Raw genomic sequence first — 20,777 nt, 5'->3', positions numbered from 1 at the left:
CATTTTGTTGCGTATCGTGATCGGCCACTTTCAGAATTAGCCAAAACCTTAAGCATTCTATGCCCTGCCGAGCAGCGACCCCTCATACGGAGAAAAGTATTGTATATAATCATTTAAACATTTAATGGAATATAGAATTTTTTATTTAGCTATTTAAAACTGAAAAGAAAAACAAAGACAGTGGTGATTCCTTAAAAAGAGTTCAATAAAATGAAGCTGTGTTTTTCATAAGCAAAATATTCATAAAATACCGAAAACACTGCTATTTTAATAAACCATAAGTGCAAGTATCAACAGATTTAAGATAACCATTATCGAGACAAACGTAGAACGAAAATATTCCGCTTCGTAAATAAAAGAACGAATTTTATAAATTTGAATTTAGCAGAGTGATTTCTCGTTCATATTTACCTTTTGTTATCGCTTATTTCAAGCTTCCCACTTGTAGTTAAGATGCTATAGTTAGTTTAAGCAAAATGGTATATCGAGGTAGATGACAAGTTATCTAAATTAGATTAATTTAAACTAACGATTTACTTTTAAGATACTAAAAAATAGGATAATTTTTGGAAAATCATTTGGTTACCAGCTTTGAGCGTTTCTGAAAGGATAGCTGGTTTATATTTAGGTCAGGAGAGTAAAACACATTTCCCGGAACCGCCCTTTACGACAAAAGAAAAAGCTTAACGCAAAAATATTTTGCGGTTTTATGCCCAATGAACGGGTGCATATCAGTTTAAAGGTGGAACTAGAACTTAAACAGCTAATTTTTAATGCTATGCCTTTAATCTTTTAAATATAGCAAATTTAGAATGAATGTTAGGGACACAGGTCTTGGTATTTCAGGTAATAGTTCCTAAATTCGCAATGGCAAATACGGTTAAAATGAGTATGCAGTACGCAAAAATGAGTATGCAGTACAAAATCTTTCTAAAATCAAGTTTGATCGAAATTTAAATATAATATTTAATGCATAGGTCATTATCGAGACTTAAATATCAATATTTTTTAAAGAAATGCATCTTTTCAGATCTTTGTATATTCATTGTATGGACTACATATTTTCCATCAAAGGAAAGGAACTCATTTTATAGTTATATTTATGGCTTAAAAATTAATCGATTTTTGCTTGCACCAACTGGAATTTGTTTGAATCCCATTCCAATCGGTTATGAATTATTATACATCTCAGCTCTGTACATATCTTGTCGAAACATTTTCAATTTCCGTATTTGCCGGTGTATAAGACGCGCAATTTTCATACACATTTTTGAAGGATAAAATTGGATTACTGATCATTATAATATGAATCGACAGTATTTTAAATATTAAGTAATACAAACACAATGTAATCCAGACACTCATCTCTAGAGCTTGAAAGTCACTTTAGTCCTCTTCAAAATCAGCATCCTCATACAACAAATTGTCCTCTGCACCATCCAGTGTGATCATGTCAGAGCATGCGCATTCACTGAATTCTAATTTATAATATTCCCACAGTCCGCAAAGAAGGAAGAAAAAAATCTCATAACTCCAAATAGAGGAAATTTCCAGAAATGAAGATAATCAAAAGCCGAGTATCGACGTACAAGACGCACCTCGTTTTTCAGACCTGTTTTCAAAGAAAAAAAGTGAGTCATAATGCCGGCAGATACGGTAAATGTCTCAACTTTTGAGCTGCCCAACAAAGTCAAATACAGACGAAACGGATTATGGGTGGTTTAATTGTTGCAAAACATCGAGTTCTCTATGCCCGGAAGTGACAGTTTTATATCTCCCGTTCTACTGGGCCGATTGACGAAATTCAAATTTTCATGTCTCGAATGACACAAAATTGGACTTTTCTGAAATAACATGCCAATTTTTTCCATATTTCGATTCTACGACTCGAATTATGCCTAAATATGAAATTTTAGTACAATTTCGTGCGAAATTTACGGAGAAATTCACAAATTTATGTTGGCGCTTTTCAGTTTTTCGATTTAATATATGGCAGCCTATTTTCCTTTCCCGTGAACGGGAAAAGTCACAATCGTTCCTTTTTTTTCAAATAATGTTTTTATATTATATTTAATTATAATTGTTAAATTAATTTTCTTTTTCGAATTTCATTTTAATTGCTTAAGTTATATGATTTCTTTCGAATAACTGTTTTAAAAATTTCTATTTACCCATTCGAACTGTGTAGTTCAAATAAAAGGTGCATCGTTTATTTTTTTCTTTATAATTTAATTTTTTGCCACAGTTATTTCAGGTAATTTTTAAATTTTTAGACTTATTTCGTGTTGCATTGTCTCTTCAGATAAGCGTTTTAAAATTCCATTTATTCATTCGAACTCAGCATTTTTTTCCAGGATTTTATTTGAATTTCGGAATGAGTTTCTTTCGGAAGAATACTTGGTGTGCCAGACTACGATGAATCTGAAAATTGCATATATTAAAAGAGAAAATACAGTAAAGCACAGTTATCCGTTCAGAAAAGATATATAAACGAGAAAGATGTATAACCGACATTTTAACTTAGGATGACTTGCATATATTGCTTTAAATAGCTTTAACATTGTGCTCATTGCTTTACACAATTTTATATCATCCTAAATTTAGTTTATTAAAATGTTATTTATTTTAGTCAAATATTTTATTTTTGAAATCGCAAGAATCAAATATCACAAGATTAAAAAGTTTTAAATAAAAATACCAAATTTTATGCAAAAATTTATTTTTGTCTTGTTAATGGCTTGCTCTTTTTCTTCAGGCATTTTGCAAGTAAATTAAAAAGAATCCAACTTTTCGAAACATCTTGGTAATTCTGACATGCATTTTAAATAAAGTTATCGTCTTCCATTTCATAAAGACCTACAAACGACTGAGCGGTAAAGTCGCTGAACACTGGTAGTTCGCTCCAGGGTTCGAATCCCGGCGAACGGGCTGGTTGCATAGGCGTTTTCGTGGTTTTCTCGTTGTAACGTGTATGCCAGCTGGTTTCTCGTAGAAGGTTCTTCACGAAGGCATCCCTCCTTTTAGTCAGATATCCCAGCTTTGCCGTAATTTAATAATCTAAATCAATCCATTTCATCAATATTTGGTCAAAGCCTTTATCAGTCTTTAGAGGCTAAGCATTTTGAAGGCATGAGATGAAAGGAAATACTGGTTTCATCAAGAGGTAAAACGTCTTTGACATCCACATACATCACTTGATATATTCCTAAATCTTCAACTAATTCGTCTAAGAAATCATGGGATTCTCCGTTTATGATGATATGATGTTCTATAACATTATTTATACAACCATACAGTCGAAAACCAGTCGCTCCTCAGTTTAATCTGCAATGATATCGTTTTTGTCTTTTCCTTTAGCACAAGCTCAATTGATGGTATTTGCTGCTGTGCACGTCCAAGTGTTTTCTCTTTGAACACACAAATTCCTTAAAGTGTTATGAAAGTATATTCCAAAGCATCCAACTTTTCGAAACAAACTTGGTATTTCTGACCCCAAATTCCCCTTTAAATTTTTGCTTACTTCTTTCCTTCTACATTTATTTTCAGTGATCACACAAGAAAATTAAGATTTTTCGATCTTTTTCCTTTCATAAATTTTGGATTCTTGTCAAATATTTTAATTAAAAGATTTTTTGCTAAATGACAAAAAAATAAAACACTCCAACAGTGTTTATTCTGTACCACTGAGAAACCCGATTATTATATCGGCTGCAAACAATCTAAATCATATTAAAGATCGTGTTTTTATAAAATTATTAGAATTATCTACTTAAAATATTCTTTCCAAGAGAATGTAAAAATTTATATATATATTTAAAGCTGGTACATGACCCAAACTATGCTTAAAAACATTGTGAAAATAAATATTAAACGAACTTTAGTTTTAGGCAATTCAATTTAAATACAGTTAAAGTAAAGAAGCACACGATAACATGGCGATGGTAAAAATTTACTCTAACAAATATTTAAAATAGGAAGAAATTTTTAAAAGTTAAAAATTTGAATATCTAATTTTTAAAAAATAGCTTTTCATATAGTATTAATATTTATTAAGAATCTTTGAGGGAAAAAATTTAATATACACTGCTGGCCACCCAAATTGCAACACCAAGAAAGACAAGAGATATCACAAAAAAATTTATTTAGTAGATAACATGTTGACCAAGTATCAAATGATTAAATTTATAGACTTCTGTGAAGTGTGGTTCCTTCCAGAATCAGTAGGCAGAGCAGCCGCCATTGTTGGAGATCACTGCTGCCACACGCATCGGCATTGATTCAAAGAGACTTTGGATATGTTCTTGGGGTGCAGCAGACCAAGCAGCTTCCACATATTGCTAAATTTGATCTGGTGTGGCAGCTTGCGATGTAATGTGGGTCCATCGTTCAGCAACCACGGACTACATGTTTTCTATCGGCGAAAGATTCGGAGAGCGAGCCCGCCAGGGAAGCAATTCAATCTGGCGACTGACGAAAAACCCTTGGACACTGCGTACCACGTGTGGTCACGCATTATCCTGTTGTAATATGGCTGTGGGCAACCCCTGAAGGTAAGGAAGGACAACTGGCTCCAACTCCTCGGAGATGTAGCGCTGGCTGTTTAAAGTACGGGCAATGCATATCAGAGAAATGCAAAAGTGATATCCAATACCGCCCTATACCATAATACCCGATGCAGGACCAGTGTGGTGGTGCACAACGCAGCTGTTTAGCATCCTCTCTCCACGGTGTCTCCATACTCGAATCCGACCATCGTGGTGTTGCAGACAGAAGCGTGACTCGTCAGTAAAGACAATTTCATTCCATTCTGCCGTCCAAATCCTTTTCATCGAACCATTGGCGGCGGAGACGTCCGTGGTTCTGCGTCAAGTGTAGACGAAGCAATGGACGTCTTGCGGACAGACCACTCTGCAGTAAACGGCGTCGAATGGTAAGCGCAGACACGGGATGATAAGTTACAGACTGATGTCGTGTGCTATGGTTCGTGATGTGACTGAGCGATGCATCACTGCCATGCGCACAATGTTCCTGTCATCACGTGAAGTGGTGCACCGAGGTGGATGCGATCGAACACGTCGGTCCGTCGTACCCTCCTGCATCCAACGGTCACATATCCACATTATAGTTGTTTGGTTTCGTCCAACACGACTACCGATTTCTCTGAAAGATAATCCACACTCTCGGTAGGCCACTATCCTTCCTCTGTCGAATTCGGATACTTGATCAAACGATGATACATAATTGATAGTTTTTTTTGAAAAAAACACAAGAAAAACAATTGCCGAACTTGAAATCGTCGAAAACTCCAAGCCTTAAATAGCGCTTTGAAGTGGCGCCACAAGCGCGCGTGATGTGCGTCTGCGCTGAAATTCTAATCATTTGCATATCTCACCTCCGCTAATACATGTTGTAAATTTCATGTTATTTGCATGCTTCCTTCAGGGTGTTGCATTTACGGTGGCCAGCAGTATAATTATTTCTCGCAAAATTTTATTTGAAATTTAAGATTAAAAACAGCTGTGGCAATTCACTGTAACAAAAATCCATAACACATTCGGCGTTGTTATCGCTCAAAAAAATTAGGCCAAATTTGAAAACGCGAAAATATGTAAATTCCTGTATATCGTAGAAAATTTTGAATAAAAACTCAAATTTTTGTAGGTATGCTTAGAACTACACCTACTTTAAGACGATGGTAACAATTTTATAGATTATAATTCAAAATTGTTTTCGAAAAATTTATAAAAATTATTTAAAAATAGAAATTTAAAAAATAAAACGAAAAATAGGTGAACTTTATTTGGAGTGAACCTAAATTTCAAAATGTGAAAGGAAAAAACAAAAATAAAAAGATTATAAATATATGCCAAATTCAATTAACATTGAGGAGCTACAATTTTGAGAGCTAATTTTTTAAAAACTACTCGTACGAATTTTACAAAACTTGACAGTAACATAATTGGAGTCGTAGAATCGAAATATGTAAAAAAATGGTATGTTATTTCAGAAAAAAATCCGATTTTGTGTCGAAATGCCTATATTAGAATATTGCTATATATATAAATCATATACATCCAAAGTCGCGCTTTCGAGACATGAAAAACGCAATTTGAATTTTGTCAATCGGCCCAGTAGAACGAGAGATATAGAATTATCCCTTTTTTTTCCCAGTGTGCATCTTCTGCAATATCAGATATTAACCAGTTAGGTAGCGTCAAGCATAAAACTCTGGGAATTCAATCTGGAGACTAAACTTTGTTCCAGAACTTTAAAGAACATTCAATATTTTGTGAAAATATCAATAAAGCCCGATCCTCATTCATTTATTTGCGTATTGTTTAAGAAAAGTGAATGGAATACACTGGGCCAAAATTTCATGATACGAGAAAGCTTTTTCAGTAACTAAATCAGAACGTCAATTGAAAATTTGCAATTGCAATTACATGCTTTTAATTGATCGAAGTCAGTTCTACACTAATTGGAAGATAAAATTATAACAAGTATTTCAAGAACGTAAGAACAATGCATGGCTTTACAGAAAAAAATCCTAAATTACCTTTTAGCATATGAAACTTACCAATGACCAAAGCATTATCTTTTACATTCATACAGTTGTTAACGTTAAAACATTTTTGATGAATGTCTCATTTAATTTTTGAAAACTTGAAAAGCAGTTATCTACACCTTTCTCAGCTTTTAAATTCAATAATTACATTCATGGTGGTGGTGTGGTGTATTTAATTATGGCAAAGCATACTAGGGCTATTTGCCTAAGGGGAGAGATGACTTCGTGGAGGACTTTCTAAGGGAAACTGGCTCGTATACACGTTACACATGGGGAACACCACGAAAACACCCATGCATCCTGCCCGTTCGCGGGATTCGAACCTCTGACCGAACTACCAGTGTTCAGAGACTTTACCGCTCGGCCGCTGGTGAGCCACATTCATGGTGGATTTATATACATTTTTCCATAAATTATATGATTAGCATGTAGTATAGTAAGAAAAAAACTGCATGCACATCTGCAGTTTAACATTAATTGGTAAGTAACCTCTGAAAAATTAGTCTTTAATTATAATTCAAATACAAAACCTTAAATTTAGAGTAAAGTGGACGGCCTTAGGAGGTACCTTCACGCACTTTTTTATAGTAAATGGCTAGCGTTCATCCTACTCATAAAGCCTTCACAGATATTAAATATTGAAATTTTTCAATTCGCTACCCGGAACAGAATTCAAAATTAATCAGTTCAGTAATCAATTACAATCTTGTCATATTTTAATATTAGTAAAACCATGCCAGTCTGTACTGCTAGTTTAATATTTTAGACCATCTAACACTCATTGGCTTATTGCATTTATTATAATTCACTATAAAACTTTGCATTTAAATGAGTCTCCTAGCTTAAACATTTTGTACAAATGACTGCTTTTCAATTCAAACATTAATTGAAAGCGAGGCTCTGAAAATCGTAGGATGGCAAATATTCAGATCAGTAAGAAGCCTTTAAAAGGTTTTAGAAAAGCATAAATTATGCTCTACACAAGATGAGAGTTTTGAAGAAATTAGTTATTATAATTAACTGAATATTATATTTAATGATGAGCATTGATTTTATGAATGAGTTAATTGAAGTATTTTCTTTCCGAATGTGGCCAACATTGGAGAATTTATAAAATGATTATTTTAAACATTTTCAATGTCTTAAATCCATAGTGATTAATTTTAGCAGTCGGATCATTTACTTCTAATCAGGCAATACATAGAAGTAATTTTGTAAGCTAAGTGAGGAGCATTTGTATAATTAATACAATTGGATTAAAATTATGAAACGATACATACAACTTGAAGTAAGAAGTATAATGGAAAACAAGTGACCTTTCTAGCCTTTTTTAAACGCGAATTCGATTACCAAAAATTGGAGCAATTCTAATGGACTTAACTGTCAGATGCAGTGCCCATATTATAAAAACTAATATTTAGTTAATAAAGACAAGCTATTTCAAAAAGAAATTTTCTAGTTGTAAAACTTACCTAGGCCTATGTTTCTAGAACTTGTGTTACGTAAAGCAATAGGTTGCTAAATAAATCTTGAAATAATAGTTTGTCTAACAACAGTTTTCAATTTATTAACGAAATAACCGATAGCAATAACTTCAAATTTTACTCTTCTCAGCATGAAGCTAGTGCTAATTAAGTTTATCAGATACAATAAAAAACCTGAAGTATTGTTTGGAGTGTAATAATTACATTTAAGTATTTAAACTTAAGAACGTTTCATCCATCACGTTTCATATTTCATCTGGAGAAGTAAACAAGGTTGCTGATTTGAATCTGGCTCCATTACATTTATAAGAGTTCAAACACTGAGAATGAAGGCCATTTATAAGCAATACAAAAGAAGATCAGAAGTTTTCTATTGCAAGGAGATCATGATTACGTCAGTCCGAAACAGGGGTCGGCGAAGCTTGTAGCTGTGGTATGCGAAATCAATGTACGCTGAGCAAAAAAGAAGGGACAGTTCTATATCTCCCGTTCCACTGTGCGTTTTTTATGTCTCGAAAGCGTGACTTAGCATTATATGTAGCTTTATTCTAATATAGATATTTTGACACAAAATCTGACTTTTTCTAAAATAACATACCAATTTTTTTCCATATTTCTATTCTACGACTCAAATTACGCCAAAATACCAAGTTTTGTAAAAATCACATGAGTAGTTTTAAAAAATAGCTCTAAAAATTTTAGCTCCTCAATGTTAATTGAGTTTGGTACATATTTATCTCTTATTAAGCTCATTTGATTCTTCCTTTAGCATTTCGAAATTCAAGTTTTCTAAATAATATTCACCCATTTTTTGGTATTTTTTAAAATGTGTACTTTTAAATACGTTTTATAAATTTTTCAAAAAATTTGAATTATAATCTACAACATTTTAGCCATCACCTTAATTGAATTTATGAATTGACGTATTTCTAAGCATACCTGCAAAAAATTATAGCTTTTTATTCAAAATTTCCTATATTTAAAAATATATACGTAAATTTATATATTGGCGCGTTTTAAAATATGGCATATTTGTTGAAAGCGATACAACATTAGATATGGTTTAAAATATTTGCTAAATTATTTGGAAGTAGAAACGATGTCACTTTTTCCGCTCATACACATTTTAAAGAGGCAGGAACGACGTGCCTTTTTTCCCGCTCCGGCATAATAGAAAGAAAAGAATTGGCTGCCATATATTAGTTCGCCAAGTGATTTATTCTTGGCCAATCTGAAAAAAATTCGCAAAGATAAATTTTTTAATTTCTCCTAAAATTTCGCACCAAATTTTACAAAATTTAATATATAGGCATTTGAGTCGTAGAATCGAAATATGGAAGAAATGGGTATGTTATTTCAGAAAAAGTCCGATTTTGTGTCAGAATACCTAAGTAAGAACACCACTATATATAAATCTATTATATATCTCAAGTCGCGCTTTCGAGACATGAGAAAACGCAATTTGAATTTTGTCAATCGGCCCGGTAGAACGGGAGATACAGAACTGTCCCATTTTTTTCCGCAGTGTACCAATATGATTCAGGATGCCGCACAGTAGGAACTATTTTAAACAATAAGATTCCAGCGGCAATGCACGCAGAGGACAAGAATACAGATTTAATTTTATTATATGTTAATTATTTGTTATTTAAAGATAGTTATTACCGTAAAAATAAAGATATCATTATTTTGAACATAAAAAATTTAAAATTGTACATATATCTTTTAAACGTATTTCTGTTATGTAGAGAAATTATCTGATAGCGTTATAAAAAAATTAGGTGAATGATTTTATGATTTATGGAAATTTAAATTTTATTGATTCTGAATTATTTAATTTAAGGCTTTAATTTTGGGGAGAAACAGATGCTTCTGGAAATATTATTTAGTTTAAATGAATATTATTTATTTTCTCTATTTGTAAATCTTGTACAAACTTTTATTCATTGTGAAAGAAGCAGGGAAAGGGAGGCAATTTTCGCCAAGTCATGATTTCGCGCGCTTTAGAATGTTCGAGAAAGAATTTTCATTGTTAGTTGACCTTAAGAGAGGAAAGTACGTGAAGGAAAGGTCAAAGGTTGCTACTTGTCTTTCAATGTAAGTCATTCAGGTTTTGGCGATTGAGGGTCCGGTTGTTGGCTAAGTGAAGAAGGGCGCGCATGCGCGATCACCCTTATTTCCGCATTCTGGAGTTGAAAACGAAGATTTTTGCGATAATTAAGGGGGCGATAAGTGAAGCCATAGTGGGAGCCCGTTTGGTGAAGGACAAGAAGGAAATTTGAGTTGGACACACTTACTTTTGGCTGACTATCGGACTGACTCGCTGATTTTTGGGCTTGCTGGACAAAATGTAAGTGACTCCGAGAGGTGTTTTCCGGCGGGGAGCGGCAAATATGCTCCCCGGCCGCGTTTGGTTAAGAGGCGAGACACACTTACTCTTGACCGGAGAAAGGAAAAGATTTAGTCGGCATCGAGCAGTGCTTCCGGCGGGGAGCGGCAATTATGCTCCCCGGCCGCGGGTTTTCTCAAAATGCGAAGAAAAAAAAAACTGTTGAGCGAATAACAAAAAAATTAACAGAGACTTGGGTCTCTATCTGTATCGGCAAAAGTCAGGACGATGTCCTCTGAACTCCGACTTGAAAACAGAAGGAATTATGTCACCTTAGTCAACTGGAAGCCTGCGTTAGCCGTTCTCTAAAATGCCGAGCTTAATTGTCTACGTTTTCCTTGGTGGAGCTTAGAGTCTGGGCAGACAGCCGTGCGGTGTAAGCTGTTCTCTTGCTTCCAGTGGGAATAATTTTCTTCTATGGAAAACAGTAGCAGGTGTAAGATTTGACGGTATAGCTGATGTAATTTATTGTCGTGCCGTTCGAGTCTGTCTTGCGGATTTGCCAAGTGACGTAAGGATAGAGCTAAGATATGAGCTCTCCTCCACTTCAAGATGTCCACTCAAGATAAGTATTATTTTTTTTGGTGTGGTGGAACTTTAGGCAAGTTTTTACAAAAACGTCCTTAGCAGTAAAAACAACGTCGAATCTAAAATTTAACTCTCAGGCCATAAATTGTTTCCCTTTCCTTTCTTTTAAATCACCAGACAAACCTTAAGTTTTTTTATGAATTTAAATGAACAGACTCTCAGATGAGGTTAAGATTTTTCTTATTGTGTTGTAATTGAATAAACTGATATTTAATCTGGAACCTCTTACAGTATGTTTTCTTTATATATTTAATATGAACTTTTCCTTTATATCTTGTATATGTTTTATGTTTTCGATCCTCTCACGGCGCGGTCCCGGAATGCATTTTTTTTCACAACGCAAAAAATGCTGTACACGTTTCACGATACGATCACTCCCTTTAACGGCAAGTAGTTTCATATTTAACATTTTTATATGAATTTAAGATATAACATTAGTGCCGTGAAGTAAGATTCATAACATTATTTCCCGGCGTGAACTTAAGCTATTTAACATTTCTTAAAAAACAAAGTATTCCTTCAATATGGTTAAATTAAAATTTTAATGCGAACCTTGTCAGTTCTAAATATCGCTATATCGGGGGTATAATTTGTGATTTTCAATTTGACATACGATTCTGAATATTCAGTTGTGAGCGCCCAGTTGTTAAGCACTGTTACGACATTTTAGCAACTAAACTTTCCTGACGGTACAGAGGAGAGACTGATTTATATTTGCTTGATAAATTTGTAGATTAGTCTGGAGTGCACTGAGAATTGTTCCGCGTGTCATAGGTTGCCGACGTCTAGTCTAATAATTCGAATGATATTCACAAAGTATCCAGTTCAATTGTTAATTCATGTATTAAAAACTTAAGTCACAATTTCATTTGAATGCTTCAATTAAAAGTTGTGAGCATTCTCAAGTGTTGCACTGCCACAAGATAAATACCTGTAAAATACAAATGTAACTGCATTTGACAACCTCCAGAATAATAATTACAGGTACTTCAAAATCTTTAATTTATACATGATCTTTATATTTTACGAAGAAAAATTCAACAATTTGTAGATTATGATAATGACTAATATCTGGTATTGTGTACCTACAAAAATTATTGCATATCACCCATTTCAAATTTAAGCTCAACTCATGTTTTCCTGCTCGGGTTTGTTATTAACCATCAGGAAAGGCTTGGATTATTTGATTATGGCAAAGCACGCAAGGGCTATTTAAGGGGAAGGATGCCTTCTCCGAGGACTTTAAGGAAACTGGTTCGTATACACGATAACGTTCATCCCCGTTCGCTGGATTTCGAACCCTGGATTTTCAACGAATTGACCACTCCGCCGCTGGTGATGCCATCAGATTTCTACTGAAATTTCTGGTAGAAAACATTTCGAGGTTATCTACGCCAAACGAAATGCTTGAATCGACAATTTCCAGTAATTCATCAGTAATCCAAGAAGTAATCAAGAACAAAATAGTAGGGTAATCTAGAAAGCGATACGTAAATAAAAACTAAGCAATCGTCAGATTACGTCACGGATAAGAAAAATACGACCGGAACATTGACAGACTGTAGAAAACAATTACCACCCATGATAGGGTAAAAAATATCAAAACTAAGGAAACGCACATATTAAAATGTTAAAATACTGTATGGGTGCAGCTACAATACAGTTTAGATCTGATAAAAAGTAAACAGTTATAATTTAGGGTAACAGTCAGCATCTTGAAATCGAACAGTTTATAATGAGGTTGTCTGTCTATCAAGTTTTCTAAATTTAGATTGAAACAAAATGCTTTAGGCGAAAATATTTTAAAGATTGGCATTCTATTAAAATATGACGAACTGTCAGGATTCCATTGCAGTTTACACCAAGTGAATATCTGACGCCTTACAGAAGATGCTCATAAGTCAGTCGAGAGCGACACATTTTCAAACGAGTTAAGACTACTTTTTCCCTTCTATTTAGCATAGACGGCCAGCATTCTATAGTGGGTTTAACATTTTTTTCAGCTTAATGTTTGCTTGATCATCCCAATGTATCTGCCATTTATTGAGAACTTTGGGTTTAATCAATGCCCCGATATCCGCTAATGGTTGATCATTGCAGTATCAGCCTTAGCTGTAATATCCGCATGTTCATCGCCAACGTGGTTAGGGATCCAGGAATACGGAATATGAATGAGCTTCAGAATTTCGGTAATAATGCGATACGAACTATAAGTAGGATCTTTCAATTAAACGCACTCAAAGACTGTGTAGATAATAAAATTCACGGAACGTTGTTTAGAGAGGAAATTAAAGTCTGATAAACCATAGAAAGTTCAGAAGTGAAAACTGAATAAGCTGGGTGTAATCGGAACCTAACATTTTTTCCACTATAAAAGCTGAACGAACATTCTCTCGTTATTTTGATCCATCTGTATAGAGAGTGATACAATTTCTACAAATAAGCCTTGCCATCGGGAATGGCTTTTTAATCAATGGTAAGGAAAACTAGGATTATTGATCTACGGGGAGCGATGCTTGCATAAAGAATTTTGCTAATAAAACACGCTCTTTCACGTCGCACGCGAAGAAAACCATAAACACTTAAATTTCGGAATGACAGCCTGATATAATTGCCGCTTTTTACTCACTCTTCCCTGTATCAGGCTTGCTAAATCTCCGGTACACACAATATCAGAGCCTTAAACAGAGGTAATTTGTGCTCCTCAGCAATACATCAAAAATAGTTTGAGAACATGATATGAGAATAAATAGATTCATCTCTGGAAATCATGTAATAAATGGAACAGATTAGAAAAAACGAGCTTAGAGCTTCTTAAATGGGGAATGTGGCTAATAAATTATAAGAATTATTTTTTCTATTAAATATCACACAAACGCATAGACTGTCGAGTAAATACACTGACTTTAGTATTTGTCAAGCAGCCTCCGCGTCTTTCCAACAGCGTCTATTATTAAATTTCAACAGTAACTTAATTGAATCCAACTTTCAACATATCTAAAAATGGTCATTATGTCGTAAGAAAGGTTAGCGTCGAAACGTCTGACACGTGCGTGTCGGACCAAGCACGAGATCTAAAGAAATTGGGGACAATTGTCACCTAGAAAGAAAAGCTGTCGACTCAAAATCAGTTTCTCTGCCGAATTTGAGAATCTCGTGACGACTTATGTTTTGGCTTGCTTCCAAATTATGAATAATTCAATGCATTTTCAGACAAGGTAGTTTGAAAAGCTATCCCCTGGTTATCCTAATACGAGGTACATACATTTTTCCATTCCTGACCAGACTTTAAATTTTGGTACAATAATGCATGTACTTCACGAACTATTAAAACTAACTTCCTCTGGAAGCAAATGCTAACTGGAACATTTCTTTTTTACGAAGATAATAGGCAAGTGTTTTGAATTTCATTAGAAAACTGCGTGGGTGAAAATTCAAGAAAGGTTTCAAAGACTATAAATTCTAAGCCATTTTCTTATCCACGGTTTCTTCCTTTGCATACTGCATATGCATGAGCCATTCAATTTGAATATGAAGGTACTGCGTTCTTCTAAAACCTATTTTGAATTTCAGCAGCTATTTTCAAAAGCTATATTTTGAATCCAGCCCCACTTTTAGAAAACGCAGCAAGTAATAAGGGATCTAGTATAGCTAGCTTTATATATACTTTGAAAGTATAGCAAAGTACTTTGAAAGGATTACGGATTGTGTATGTTGCGAGAAATCCAAAGTACTCGTAGTATAACAAATACATTAAAATAGTGGGTTCATTGCTTTCGAACCGTTATATACAAGACCTGTCGTTTCTGAGCAAAATCTTTCAAGCAACTTTATAGATGAAATATTTCATTACAACCACTCATAAAGGAACTTCGGAAGACATCCGTCTTTGCGCGAAATTATCGTAAGCTATCATGTTAATTGCACTGCATGGCTAATCATTTATTCTGGTAGTGATAAGCATGTGTAAGATTTCGTTAACTAAGAAAATCAAAATTGAGTTTTGACTTTAATTCATACAGCATTAATTCTCTAAGCGGCAATGCTGTATATATACGGCCTAGAATATTGCGATACCTGTAAGAACGTATATATACGTGCATATTAAAATATGTCAATGAAATTAAGGCAATATATCAAAAAACAAATCCAGGTATGAAATACCAAGAGAGTTTTTGCATTAAAATCAAAAAATAATTTGTTCTCATAGTAAGTTTTGGGAAATTTGTGCTTTCTTAGCGAAAACCCTGGCCGCCCAGAGGGTTAATGGTCGGTATTTATCATTTTTAATTTGAAATACATTTCAATTCTTTTTCCTAAAAAGAAGTCGGTAAATACTGTCTAACCAAGATGGGTCAGTTTAATTGAAGGGCTGTGGGTACTTTTCCCCTCTCGGAGGTCGTAGCAGTTGTAACAGATTTAATATCGTTATTAATCTGTATTTGAAATATATAAATAATGTACAGGTTACTGGCAATATTAAAACATAGGCTTTACAGCCGCATGCATTTTCTCGCACGAAGCATAATTATTTTTTAAATAAGTTTAACTTTTCTTCTCTTGTTTGTATGTCGCCATTTTTTTTAGTGCAAAATAAAAGTTATTGCTGTGTTCCATCATTGGATGTTTACTTCAAATTGATTAAGAAGTATCACAGGGGGTGGGTGAAAAGCGCCGGTATTTTTTTCCCTCGGAGGTCCAGGGTTATTTAGTGCTTTTTCTTAAAATCATTGAGCATCGCTGTTACTGATACTTTAAAATCTTCATTTTTACGATTTCTAGTGTTCCAGAAAGCTCTAGAAACAAACTTTTCCGCAGCGATTTTAAGAAATTAGTGTATAACGTGATTAAAGTTTGTGATGAATCACAATTAGGAAGAATGACCATCCCAGTTACGCAGCCAAAAATGTAGAGGAGGAAAAGATATGGCATGTCTAATTAAACCCAAATAATGTTTATGCAACTTCTCATTAAATTGCTTTTATTTATAAATTATTTGATTATATTAATGAATGTAATTTCTTAAAGAATATTTAACAGATAAGTTTTTCATTCAATGTTTGAAAATATTAAAATTAACCAAGATACATTATCTAAATTAATTTATCTTAAATTATTCTTAAATTAATATCTATTAAAATATTTATAAACTGATGATGAATTGTATTAAGACAAATAGTTTACTATTAGTTATTTTAATGGTTTTTCTTTGAAACGTCACGATCTGATGTTTCTATGCATTTTAATTCTATAATTTTAAAATGTCACGGTACATCAAGCTTAAAATGTATAAAGCGCAGACAAAAAATTTCTGTTGCGCAGCACTCGAAATATAGAGCATGAAATGGAAAAACCATTTAAATCTAACCGGGCTACTGCACCAACCCTTACATGACAGATAGATATTCCTACTTCCGCTCCAAACCGGATGTTTACATAAATCTGGAATACGTGGTCGTACAGTAGAAGCATTAAGGCATTGCCTATAAAATTTGTGTTCCCTGAAAAATCTTGTATAGTCTTAGAATAAGAGATACATAGCTTAATTTCTAGATACTTTTGTTAAGCAATATTTGACGCTAATAGAAACCTGTTCTTCCTGTAGTTGTATAAAGACTTAAGCTTATTTTTAATGCGTATACCACAAGTCAAACAGGTTAAAAAGTTGCATGTTATTGGCTTCTTTAAAGGCAATATTCCGGTAACAGATCAACCTTTAGAAATGTGCAAACACCACTTTATAAAATCAGAAAGAAGTATCAAACGCTCTCTCCACAGTCAGTTCTCTTGCATTGTTGGCTGCACATGTTAAACATGCGTTTAAATTTCTTACATTCTAAGATTTTAAGTTATAACACACAACAATTTATCTCTGCATACAATTTATCAGAAGTATTAGCAAATTGACAGTAGCTTGAGGCGGATTGTTAACACCGAGAAATGTTTCTCAATTTCACAACAGTATAAAATATTTTCCCACGGATTCAAGCTCTTTGTTCAGTTAGAAATGAATATTTTTCAGGGAAAGGCTTCCTTTGCATACTATTAAGCTTTCAAACAAAAACAGTAAAAATGTATTCTTCTGCAAGCGTAATTACATAACTAATACAAGAAAAAGTGATTCATGCCCTTTATGATCACATCTCTCGTTATTCTTACTGTGATACCCGCTGAACATTGAGGCCCTAGCAATAAATTTACATTCCTACAGGCCAAGAGTTCATTTTCTTTAATAACCATAGTTTTTGAAAGGATGAAGCCGATTTTATTTAATTTGCTCTAAAGTGTGCATATTTAACTTCGTAGCGGTGCCTACGGAATTGAAAAATGAAACTTCACTTAAAGTTGCCTATTGCTAGAATCATCAGCTTTAACACCGAAGATCACAAAGTTAAAATCTAGATTAAGAAATGCATTTTATGTAATCACTTAAATATTCAGAAATATAGTCTTCCGATATGGTACCGGCATTTTTCCGGTAATTAACGGAACTAGATCCAGTGTTCCAGCTGATTTAATACAAGAGTGACGTTACTTAGTTTCCTTGGTACAACTCAGCATGTTTTATTCGAGATGCCAGAAATTTGTTGCCAAAATAAACTGGATACTTATGGCATAAATTGCTAGTTTTTATCGGCCCGCTGGTCACTACTTTAATCCGATATACTAAGAAAACTTCTGGACACCTTTACTCCGCTTCCTTCCACCGCCTCTTTTCGTGATTCAGCAGATCGATGTCTGTCCAATTCGGGTTAGGATGTTGAATCGGGTTGTCATGGTTACCAATCACCTCGTCAGCCAATATGAGGCGCAATGTAACGCGGGAAAAGTGGGCCGAAGCAAATTTTCTAATCAGTCTTCAGAGCTCCCTTCCCCGTAATGTCATGGATATCATAATGTACGTTTTTTAATCATAAGTCTTAAGTAGATTTCTATACAGCCCTACATATGCCACTACTAAATTTTGAAATTTTCTTGTCCGAGTGTCTTCTGCAGTAAAAACTCAAATTTTCCCCTCATAATATATAAAATCCAGTTTTAAATACTCTTTCCCATGAATATTTCAAGCAATATTGTTTATTACGGTTTAAAATCAAGAACCGGAACGCATAACAGTGCATAATTTACACAACTTCAGATTTTCTTCAGCGAAAGAAATTTTGATTAAAAGCATATCTAACTGAATTTTCCCATCAATACATGCCAAAATTACTCCACAAGATAAATACAAGTTTTCGGATTAAATTCCATGTTGGTCTAAATGAAATTAATGGATTAAGACATCAAGGCTATTTATTAAAATTGAACTAGCAATCGCATAATAAGCATATCAAACGGCAGGACATTCAATTACAACACTGGCATTCAAATTAGAATCCCATCTAGTTTTAATTAAATTTGTTTGGGTTTGGGTTTATGTGATTATGGCGAAGCCTCAAGGACTATCTGCCCAAGGAGGAGGATGCCCTTGTGGAGAACGTTCTAAGGCAAACTGACTCGTATAGACGTTTTGTTTCGGGAAAACGTCTCGGCCAAATTAGACATCTGCCGGAAATCTCAAACCAGGCTGATCTCAAAGGAGCTTTAAGCTAGAGGCTCATTATTTCAAATGAGTTTCAATTTCAAAAACATTAAGTTCAATATTTGGGAGAGATCGATCAGCTCATCGCATAACTACCGTTTGAAAGAGAACTCAAAGCCAATCCGAATTTATCGTGCAGATATATCATGAACTCTTTCATCAAATGTTTCAGAATACTGCCCAAACGTTCAGCGAGAATTGTTTGCAAGATCTTCCATCATTTCAGAATATCTTAAATCGATGCGCAATATCACATACGTACACTTGATTTGGCCATTACAAAACGATTAGGCTATTTGAATATTGCAAAGTACACGAGGGTTATCTGCCAAAGTTGAAAGATTCTTTTGTGGAGGACTTTCTAAGAGGTACTACCTCATATTCAAGAGAAAACCACTCATGCAACTAGCCCGTTCGATCTAGGTCGAACCTCCAGTATTCAGCACTAAACCATTCGGCCACAGGTGGGCCGTTGTGAAGATAATGCTTAACTGTTCTTAGTTACCTTTACGATGGCTTTCACCGAAGCGGGGATATGAACACCTTAAATCGAATTTATTGAAGGCAAAAGTTCTCTGTCTATGGGAAAGGATGATCTCGAGGAAGGCTATATTAAAGGAATCGAGATCGAATGTGTTACGTGCGACAGAATCAAGAGTCTCTTACAGGAAATTTGTTCAACTGCCAGGAAGAGAATGCGAAGAAAACTAATGTGGTTAAGCTGTTTATATGAAAATTAGGAAAAAGATTCCGGCGAGATTTACTTGAATTCAAGGCATGCATTTGCACCTGAGATAATAAAATTAATCTTCCACTTTCTTTACAGATTTTTATATTCAAATATATTTCCTCCGAGTTTTAAACATCGTGCTAAAAATGCATAATGTGTTGAAAAGAGCTATTTTAACAGTATCCAGTACTGTTCAAATCACTAATAGTTTATGAAATTCCTTTGGTAACTTAAGGTGAAAATTGTTTAACACGTAAAAACATTGGATACGATTTTTCTCGAGAAACTATAGAAATAACGTTTCATTTTGGAATACACCTGCACCTAAATATTCATTCTGCCTTGATACTACTTAGTGTTGAACTTTCCTTGCAGCTCTTCTGGGATCGATCAAACTTAAATTTGGGAAAGAGGTGGAAGGTTACGGACACGTTTGCTGACTAAAAACAAATAAAAGTATGTCCACAGACGAAAATGAAATAAAATTTATTAAACTGCAGTTCATTTTAACTCAAAGAACACTAATATTATTGAACATAATCAAATTATTGAGATTATTTTGCATCTTTTTAATAATATGGCTAGTTTTTTCTCAACTTAAATGAAATGTCCATAATAGCAGAAAAACTAGTTTCTTTACCCATCTAATGAGCATTGATATAAACTCTGACTACTGGTAAATGCGATTCATATCTTAATTTTACGCTATTTCCTTATCGTTATTATGATAACCTTCGTCCATTTGGAAGCAAATTTTACACTAACAAAAATTAACAACCGTTATTCTTCGCGCAAAGTCCAATGGATTGCGAGTTAGAGTTGCTACTATTCCAGTTACCGAGACAGTATCAACTTTTCTTAAAAGGTAAACTTAAAAAATTTCATTTCAAAAATTAAGGAAAATATTGACATGGAATAATTTCTTGCCATTAACTCACTGAAAGAACCATGTTTACGTATTTACCAAGACAATCAAAGTTTAAATATTAGCAACGGCCATGCATATTACAGGTAGTTAGTCTATTAGCATGAATAATTTCATGCGAAAGGAAGATAAGTGTGGTTTGGATCATTTTCACAGAAATCATGAAATTGTGCAAGCACTGAAAATTCAGAAATTCCTAAAATGATTACGCTTTAATTGCAAAATTCAGATCATAGAACTTAAAGCGCGTAGAATTTGAAAGCATTTTAAGGAAAATGCCTTGAAGGAGAACATAAACTTGCTCATTTCTTTTACGCGGGGTGAAACTAAAAACGCCATGTAGTCATCCCGCTCACCAGTATTGAAGCTCTGCTTAAACTATCATTTGTTTTAACCACTCAGCCACTGGAACTTCAATTTAGATTAATACGGAATTTCTGTAACCTGTAAACCAAAGTAAATTTATAAACTTCAAATCATGGTTTACATTAAATAAAAATTACAGCTTGGTATC

General features: G+C 34.0%; 1 protein-coding gene across 7 annotated transcripts in view; it reads right to left on the bottom strand.

Moving 5' to 3' along the window:
- LOC118194570 (ELAV-like protein 4) overlaps positions 1-20,777 on the bottom strand; it is a 180,566-nt gene that overhangs the window by 123,697 nt on the left and 36,092 nt on the right. The window lies entirely within an intron of this gene.

Source organism: Stegodyphus dumicola, chromosome 6 (assembly GCF_044657685.1).
Source record: "Stegodyphus dumicola isolate Sdum_Otavi_A_Nest chromosome 6, ASM4465768v1".
Classification (NCBI taxonomy): domain Eukaryota; kingdom Metazoa; phylum Arthropoda; class Arachnida; order Araneae; family Eresidae; genus Stegodyphus; species Stegodyphus dumicola.
The sequence above is the reverse complement of the archived record's forward strand: the minus strand, read 5'-3'. Positions and strand labels throughout refer to the sequence as shown.